The following is a 10353-nucleotide window of genomic DNA, read 5'->3' as shown; positions in this document are numbered from 1 at the left end:
GTATAAAAAAGAGTGGTAACTCCATACATCAGTTTTCTTACCAAAACGCGAGTTATTTCGTAGTCGACATCTAGCGTCAAGTAGCGGACATTATCAGTTCTGCTAGTTGACAATAGATGTCGCGGCAAACAAAAACTTTAATGCTCACTCGCGTTTTTGTAAGAAAACTGATGTATGGAGTTACCATTCTTTCTTTACTTATATTTCTCTATGGCTCATGTCACTCGCCGTTTCCACTCTAGTTCGATCGAGTGAGATACTGATCGTGTAAATAATGTAATTGTATGGTTTTATATGGCTATTATTTACTAAAATATACACGCTGGCCGTTACATCTTTGGACCTAATGTGTTGAACATGTTAGCCTTCTGGGTCTTGTTTACTAGTATTTTAACTCCATTTTGACCTTACTGAATTTGTCTATGGTAAATTTAAAACACGTCAAAATGCGTTTTTAAATACTCTAGTGAATAGAAAACCTTATTTACTGTTTTTTTGTGTTTTTCACTGTATTAGTCAATATTAATAAAATATTATGAGCTTGGATAATACAATACGCTACAATTATATATTGTTATATAATATATATTTTTGCAATTCTATCATATCATAATATTTAAAATATTAAGGCGCGTCTTCACTATGTATTACGCCACTCATTAAACGTTAGAATACACTGCCAATATTATTTGTGATTCAAATATTACCGCGTGTTTTTGGATAAATCCATATCAGTTGGATTTTGCCTTGTTTTGTTACTTATTATTTACGTATAATGTATGACATTGTCACGCAAAGGTAAAACGTGCGATAATATTGATGGTGCAATAAATCCCTTAAAATACGGGCTTTACAGTCACAGTCAGCAACTATCCTCCTAAGGCCCAGGCAGAAATAAGGAATCCAAAATTTGCCACTTTGAACCTAAAGTGTAGGAAATAGAGTTCATTTTGCGTTGTTTGAAAATTAAAACAAACCAAAAGCGACCGTTGCAATTCAATATGATTTAAATTTCCTCAAACTGAAGAGGTATTGATAGAACCTTGGACCTTAGGAGGCTATATCGAAACACGTCCTTATTCCTATGGTAATAAAGGTGTGTTACGAATGTTACGATACATTTGGCCACTTGGCTGTCACTATCTGCTTCATGCGATTAGTTCCCGTTTCGCTCGATTTCTGTTTAGACAGATTCCTAGTTCGCCGGATTTACTTTAGTACACCACAATCCGACGAGACAAGAATCCGGTGAATTGGAAACTAATCGCTAACTGACTAAGGGCTCATTTAGACGGTGCGAGAATTCGCATGCGAGTTTCATTACATTGCGTTATTTGATCGGTCGCCTGAATTGCTGTAACCTCAATGGTCCGCAATGTAACTAAAATCACATGAGAGTTCGCGCCGTCTAAATCAGCCCTAAAACTGACTGTGCGATTTTCCTGGCGTGCGATAAGTTTGTGTAGACGTGCCATTTTATTTACAAAACGTACTGCCATATTAGAATGTCACTATAATAAACTGTATTACATATAATGATTTGCAGCGAATCCTTTTTTCTGCCAACAAATATATTTTTGTTAATTTCCAAAATTGTATCCGACCACATTGGAAATTTCGGGAACTTTCCGACGGTAGGTACAGTCAGCTGCAGAGAAAAGGTACCACACCAGCATACAAACTTCTATGCAGGGGGTGGTACCTTTTTTGAATCATTGACTCATGAGATCATTGACTGTCTGCAAAGTGCTTGGGTATTAAAAAAGACTCTGCAAGCCATGGCATAAACGAAGGGTACACGGAAAGAACATGTCTAGTCACTTTTTTCGGAAAATGAGATTTTTATCTCGAAATGAAGAGCTCTTAATGAACTATTAGTTATATATTTTGCTACCACTGTATAATAAATGTAACACAACTTTTTTTTTAGTTAAATAATACCTGGTCACGGAATTACCATACGTTTTGACATTGTTCTAAATTTTAAAACCGCGATTACTCAATGTTACTGAAGTGACAAGACATGTTTTTTCCGTGCACCCTTCAAATGGTTTTGTTAACATGTGCAAAGATCGTGACTTTGAACGCCTTAAGTCATTTAAGACTAAGTAATTAATAGAATGAAGAATCTACTTTCTGGTCAATAATGCTCAGTTTAAATAATATGTTGTGTGTTTGGTTAGTGTTGTTGTATAACAATATAGTCAGAGACAAGTTAGTAATAAAGAATTATATTCCGTTAAGGAAATAATAACAAAGAGAGTCGTGCGCATCTTAATTTTGTAATTAAACTACTTAACTCTTTGACCGCCAAAGACGTCAACTGACGCGCGCAGGTACAGCCCAATATCAACCTTCGTGCATTCTGACAAGGTTTACGATGACACGCCGCGCACAACTGGCCCCGTAGACAACATGCCAATCGCTAACGCTACGTAGCGAACGAAACGCAACTGTCACTGTCACAATAACATGGTAGAGACACAAAACGATTCGATGGCGAAGCGCAAGCGATTGTCACCTTGGCTAGGCCGCCAGGTGTGGGTGGATTAAAAAGGTTAAAGATTGTCTTCTCATCGGAATAAAAATGGAAAAAATTGAGTTAGAAATTAATTAAATACGAAAAGACGAACAACAAGTGATAGATATGGAACGCCGCTTTGTGTGAAAATTAATAGTCTTCATTCACCATCTTGTCTCTGATTTAGTATAATAAAAAAAAGAAAAACAACGAGAAAGTTGCTACCCGGGGTAGTCCATTGTTCTTTTATACATATAACACAAAGATATTATCACAAATATTAAAAAAATATGTACCTAAAATTAACTGTAAAAAGAAAAGCCATAAATTTAAATCATTTAAAAATACTTCTATGACAAATCTCAAGCGCTCGTTTACAGTACAAGTCCAAGAATTGCAATAAGTTTTGAATCATTGACGTATATCTCAGGACGGGCCTTACGGGCACTAAATTTGGTACCAGTTCAGCGGTGTCACTCACGAATTCGAGCCAATCGTGCAGTCTAACGCAACTAGTTGCGACCAATCGCGCGCGTGATGCGAACTCGTCAACCAATCGCGTTGTAGCGGTGTCACACCGCTGTACTGGCCCCATTCTTATTGCCCGTAAGGCCAGTCCTGAGATATACGTGTATGTTTTGACTAAATTCAGAACACAAGATATAATGATATTATGATATCCACTTTGCATTTATAATGGCATTTATTTTAATGCTCATGAGTTGGATATAATGCGTTTTTGTGATTGACTTATTTTAGTTATTTTTATACATTTGATTTTCTACCTTGATATCCTGTGGCTCTATTGAAAAGTAACAAATCTCACGTAGCTCAAATAAAAAAGGGTACCTACACATGTTATTGAACGTACATATACCCTTTGCCTGCGCTGCGAGAGTCTTGTACAACCAGGGCTGTAACCGCGAAAATCAAAGTTCGCAAATTGTGGGCATCTGTCTCTTGTCTCTCTTATTACACCTTCATTGGAGTAAAAGAGAAAGATCCCCGCAATTTGCAAATTTTGGTTTTCGCGGTAGCCCCTCTGCATCAAAAATAGCAGATCAGACTACTCGTCATAATTATTAATTATATAATTATCTATCAGTTTCTAAGACCTTAACAATAGAACTATGTATCTATTAGTAGATCAATTAGAATTACATATACTGTAGCAAATACTTTTGAACCAGGGTTCGATAGGGTATTTATCGATGATAGTTATTATCATGATAATTATCGCGGTAGTTATCGTGATTTTTATGCCTAATAATTATCGATTCGATAATAACCTAATAAAATTTGTAAAAAAAATAGCAAAAAACGTCCATTATTTTTTACTATCAAAGAATTCAAAGAAAATAAATATAGCACCATCCATACCTGGGATATCTATCGGATAATTATCGCGATAATTATCTGGATAATTTCGAACCCTGTTTTGAACGCGAACTGTACATAGATTTATCTCTTTGTAAAAATATTAGAGTGGCTGATACTTTTGGCGCGTTGTTTATCCACTACTATTGATGCTGACTGTACCTAATTTCACTGCAGCCACGATAATAAAGTCAACATTACTAGCACCTTATTGGGCGGCATGTTTTAAATGTCAACTTTATTTTGCTTGAATTAAGGTAGAATATCATCTGTCAATCACAAACTACGTTTAAAACATCTGTAAAATTCGCTTATTATCTATCCTGTAAATTTTACAGTATACAGAACATGAATTTACTTCGCAAGATTACTTGTATGTCTATGTAAATCTCTTTTCATATCCAAATGATTGTGAACCTTACTGTAATAACAATAAGAGTTATCCTATACGTAGTGGAACTTCCTGTATGCCTTCCGATATCGCGTTGTGGATACGTTACGAGTGGATATTACAGTTTTGTATGTAATTATAATTTACACAGTCCGAATTTGTTTTATTTTCCTCAAAGTTGGTACCTATACATAGCTGTAGCTGGGCCATTTTATTCAGGGCGCCCACTAGATGGCGTGGTTGCATGGAGTGGGAGTATGAGCAACGCTAAAGCTTTGGTTTCCTCCGATAGCGGTGCAGTCATATAGCGGCCGTCTCCATACAAATACTACGACATCCATATTTAGTCGTATTATTTAGTAAGGAGACGACCGCTATATGACGGCACCGCTATCCTAGGAAAACCGATCTTACTGGCGCGGACGCGTGCGATGGATATTATTACCTACAACAGCCTACAACCTACAATGTGGCACCCTTTTCTTTTTTTTGGGAATGTATGTTATTCCACTTATTTCTGCTCTTAATAATAATAACATGATGCACTTGCACGCGGGTAAAGGTCAAGGTGGGTAAATAATAAAGAAATAACTTTCATATTATTTATTTACAACACGAATAATGCAGTAAATGAATTTGTCGGTCACAGTCAGTACAAAAATATTCATGAAGTCTTTCATACGACGTGCAGTCTGTTAGGAATGTGTTGTGAATTGGAATTATGGTACATTAACTATTTTAAAGAGTAGAAGTTGAACAGCAATATAATCAGACTAATAATTTTTCAGCGGCATAGAAATTTTTGTAATATTTGTCAATTGTTGAAGTGTTGCCTTACAATGGAGAATAAAATAGGAATAAATCAAGCCATTTTGAACTATTAGCTCAATATTTTTATATTGTCAGATTGCTTGAATCCCCTTCTAGTTAATTGTACACATTTTAAGATCAATATTCTACTCTGTAGCTATTTTAAAAATATGTCTTATAGCTAATCGTTGAAATTAGTGTGAACAACAACAAAAATATTAAAATTAATATGTTGTTAAAGTTAACGTTTAATAAAAAAAATCTCGCACCCAAACATCGAAATTATGCCAGAAATCTGTAGATATAAATAGTTATCACTCTAACTGAGAATAAATGGTTTTAATTACAAATGTGAGTTTTACAAGACTTGTTTAAAATAACATAAAAACTATTCTGATTATATCTACAATCTACATAGACTTAAACTTCTTAACAAATTTAAATAGTGATAAAATACCACTTTAAAACAAAGAATCAATTATAAAACATTATTTGAAACCATTTTATTCTCAGTTATGACTTTAAAGAGCTCAGCTCACAATATCATTTTTTTTTGTCACTTTAATACAAACCTTAACAATTAAAGTAACTAAACTAGAGTAGAAAACATTATGCACCGATACGCGTGTGCGCGTGACTAACGTAAATCATAGCCTAAGCAGAAATTGTAATAAATACACATCAAGTTAATTGAGAAACAGAAAGAACTACCGTTAAAGTCAGATTAGTCAAATTAAATATAGACAGGCAGTTTTTAGTGTTCCGTAGAAAACTTTGTTCACGGAACTTATTTTAACCTTTTCGCCGCAACGTCATGAAATAATAATTGACATATATCTCAGGACTGGCCTTACGGGCAAAAAGAATGGGGCCAGTACAGCGGTGTGACATCGCTAAAAAGCGATTGGTTGATGAATTCGCATCACGCCCGCGATTGGTTGCAACTAGTTGCGTTAGACTGCACGATTGGCTCAAATTCGTGAGTGACACCGCTGAACTAATACCATATTTAGTGCACGTAAGGCCCGTCCTGAGATATACGTCAATGGAAATAATAAAGTGTCATCAAACCAAAAATTGCAAGTAAACAATCCGTATGACATATCAAGTCGTGGCGTGTGGCGCACAAAATGTACTGACTTGATATCAAGTCAATGACGGTGAAAAAGTTAAGCAAGTTATTAAAAGTTAAGCAGTAACTGTGTAAGTAAATAAAATATAATAAATTCAGCCATATGTTACCGTGTAGTATTCAGAAATACGCCATCACACACAATAAGCGCAAAATAATAAAGCAATTTCTTGCAATATATATTAATAATAAATTAATATATATTGCAAGAAAAAGGGATAATGCAGTACAGGGACCGTGCGCGTTGGAGGATCTGCCATCTTGTGACCTAAATCGGAAACTTAAACTTGACATTGACACTTCACGTTAAAGTAGGTGCTACCCCCTACAGTTCATGCACGCTAACGTATCCATTGTAGGTTCTGCCATCTTGTGGCGCAAATTAGATACTTAAGCTTGAAATTTACATTTCGCGCCAATAAACAGGAGGGTTCTAGTGTTGCCCCCTACAGTTTCTGCACGCTCCCTATAGATACAAGGAATACAACTAAATTCTAAAAATATTGCTTTGTCGATCTATTCATATATGTATTTCTATATTAACTGTAGTTATCTATGGGGATAGTCGAGAAAATATTGTCCGATTTCATAAATAACATTTTGCTGTATAATTGTTTAAAAATATCAAATCTGTCACAATCATTATTCTTGTACATATGGGGGTGATAGGACTCTAATCTCGGAGCTGCCAAAATTATTATTGAAATTTAATTGAATATCACTGTAAAAATAAAGCCTCCTAAGGCCCATACAAGAATAAATGCGATAATTTGCCAGTGAGATTTGAACCTGCCCTAGTAGCACGGTCGCATTTTTATCGTTTATCACCATGCCTGTCACGTCCTAACACGTATGTAAGTGCGAAAGTGACGGGCATAGTGATAGTCGATAAAAATGGAACCGTGCTGAGCCCGCTGCAGAGTTGACTTTGTATTGTTTGAAAATTAACGAAACAAAACAAAATCAAGCCTCCAATTGAAAGTAATTATATTTCATCGAACTTAATAAGTAATACCGTGAGCCTTAGGAGCAAAGTATCAAAGTAAAGAGGCGACGCGAACAGAACGTGAAACTATCTATACTTTTAAGTATCGCAGACGTAAATCTTGACAGCGGTGAGACTCGAACCCAGGGAAGACTAGAGACTAACAGGAATGTATACTATATGTACTTGACACCCATTTTATTACCAAGCTAATGAAACCTTGTCAAAATTACTATTGCACACAAGATTCCAAAAGATGTTTAATTAAAACGGTGATTTTATGAAATAAAGAAGGATTAGAAGTAAGTATTCATAAGAATGGTCAATAATGTGCTTAGTTTTCAAATTTTCTTCATGGGAAATTTAAAAAAAATACTACCTTATTTTTATTCGAAATTAAATCTCCTTTTCAAGCTGTCGAGATGTCGCTAGTCGCTACTTAACACTTTTAACACTTATTACGACAAGAAGTGTCAAGTGTTAGCAAAACTCAAAAGGGACCTTCATATCTTTTTGGAGGCCCACTCAATTTTTAAAGTGCAAAGTGGATTTCATGGAATTAAATCTGTTTTAAATATTTTTTTTAAATATATTTAACTCATTTACGTGGTATTATGTTTATTCTTATGTAACTACCACTATTTTAGAGTAGGGGTTATAATCAAAAATCTTTGTTTAATAGATTCTGCCCACATTTTAAGGGCAAATGTGTTTTTTATGGTAAAAATGCTGAATTTTTGAATAAGAAACTATTTACAAGTCACAATCACACATTACGTATTACAAAAGTGCCTTAAGCATATAGTTACAGCTGCCCTTGTACTCTGCGTAGAAAGTGTTAATTGACTGGTATAAAATGTACGGGCTAAGCACTATAGTTCGTTTTTTTAGCACTAGAAAAAGACTACGCGATCTTGGCGTGTCTTTTAATTGAAAAACGCTTTTTAAAAATCAGTAACTATTACTTATGAAAGTAATGAAAGCATTATTTGTAAATAATCGTATATGATTCATAATTGTTAGGTACATATTTGCCGTGACTTATTTTTCAAAAGTGTTTTTCGATAAAAATACACGTCAAGATTGTTTACCTTTTTTCTAATGCTAAAAAACGAACTAAAAAGTAAAAAATATCGTTCCTAAATTCTCACGACAACTCTGATACAAGTAACTTTATATAACTAATTTACATTTTGTGCATTAAATCATACATTTTACAGACTTGGATTATATAGGTATGTATTTAAAAGTAGTATAAACTGTTCGCGACCCCTGATCCAAAGCACATGGCGGCGGCCTAAGTTTAAGATCAAAGAAAGCACCAGTGGTACTAAATCTTTATTTTTAGTATCTTTTAGCATGCTCGAGAACGAGTTTTTCTGTTCTTATATAGCACAACCGAGTTTGAACCCACGATTTTTGATATTTTTATGCCGAAATGAGAAACTTTACCATAAAGGAAGACTGGCACTGTTTCTTTAGTAACTTTACTTTATATACTTGTATACCGTAACTGAGTAGGCATGTCAGAATTGGATAAGTATGTATTGAAATGATTAAACAGCAATAATTTAACAAATTATACCAATCAATTATTTTATTTACACTAAGTTATTAAGAATAAATCATATTTACATAGATATGTAATTTTAATAATTACATTACTTATCACAAAATATTATGAATTATATTACAGATTTTGCGCGATCCTATATTTATACAGTTTGACAGTCTCCTTTGATAATGGAACAATAATTATAAAAACTGGAAAAATTAGCATTAAATGACCAATGGTATTAAATAACTCGTAACGCTAAAGTTACTATTAAAAAAAAGATAGACTGTTTTTATGTATGACGTACTGCCCATAGCAAATAGTATGGAACACTACCGTTTCTTTTCACGCATAGAAAATGTATGACGTAGTACTTGAAATAGTTTAAAAAACAGACTATAGATTTTTTATTAATATTAATAAATAGGTATTAGTGATTAAGGTGTCCTATTTGAAATACAAATCACATAATGCTAATTTTTGCATTTCAAGGTATGTTTGTCTTCACCACAGACTCACGGAGACATTTTATCTTTCTAACTTAATCAAAAGTTTCTACACAACGAGAATACCGAACTTGGTTAACTAACTTGGATACATAACGAATACTGAACAAAATATAGCTTTTATGAGCAATACAAAGGTTACTTCAATTTTATTGCACACACTATTCATCATTATTATGTCACAAACACCAAAAATTCGAGAAAATATAATTTTATTAGTAAAAAACAATTTCTTGTATAGAGGACTTGAAACTACCCTCTACTTTTAACATTTAAATAATTATTTCCAATATATTTAATTTATTTAAATTCAGGTCCATTTATAAAAATCTCTTTTTTTATTAAGGAACTTGAATTTATAAAAAAAAAACAATAGAAAAAAAGCTATATTGGCGACTGCTAGTCTTCTAAAAGTAATCGACAAAAAAAATGGTAGCTTATTTGGAGCCTTCCACACTATCGTTTTTAACGGAAATAACGCGTTAAAGACGTTAACGTGAAAAGTAACTGAAACGTCATACCGTTATCCGAAAGCACTCAGTCACAACACTATCACTGTTATACACTAAACAGTTCGCATATCGCGTCAGGTGCACCGTGGTAGCTCATAGAGTGTTGAATATGTCCCGCGCGTTATTCTTTGAATAACGCCTGTAGGAACAGTCGCTGAATCAGCTGCCACTGGAATGGAAAGATATGTTGTACAAAATGCAATAAAGCGACTTGAATCCCTAATATAGTCTGTTCGGAAAGAGAAGAGTCGTGGAATGTATTGGGGCTAGGGTTTGCACGACGGATCTGAAATGTATGGGAAGATCCGCGGATCCGGATCCAGATCCGGATAATTTCATACATTTCGGATCCAGATTGCAAACCCTAATTGGGGCCCAATACATTCCACGACTCTTCTCTTTCCGCACAGACTCTAGAATGAATAACGAACAAAACTGACTGCACATAAAGTGTGAAAATATTATTGTCTTCATTAGCAGAAATATGTAATGCTTTCGAGTGCAAATGCAAAAAGTATACTTGGTCAAGCAGATCTTGTCAGTAGAAAAAGGCGACAAATTTGA

Source organism: Cydia amplana, chromosome 19 (genome assembly GCF_948474715.1).
Source record: "Cydia amplana chromosome 19, ilCydAmpl1.1, whole genome shotgun sequence".
In the NCBI taxonomy this organism is placed as follows: Eukaryota; Metazoa; Arthropoda; class Insecta; order Lepidoptera; family Tortricidae; genus Cydia; species Cydia amplana.
Note: the sequence above shows the minus strand (reverse complement) of the source record.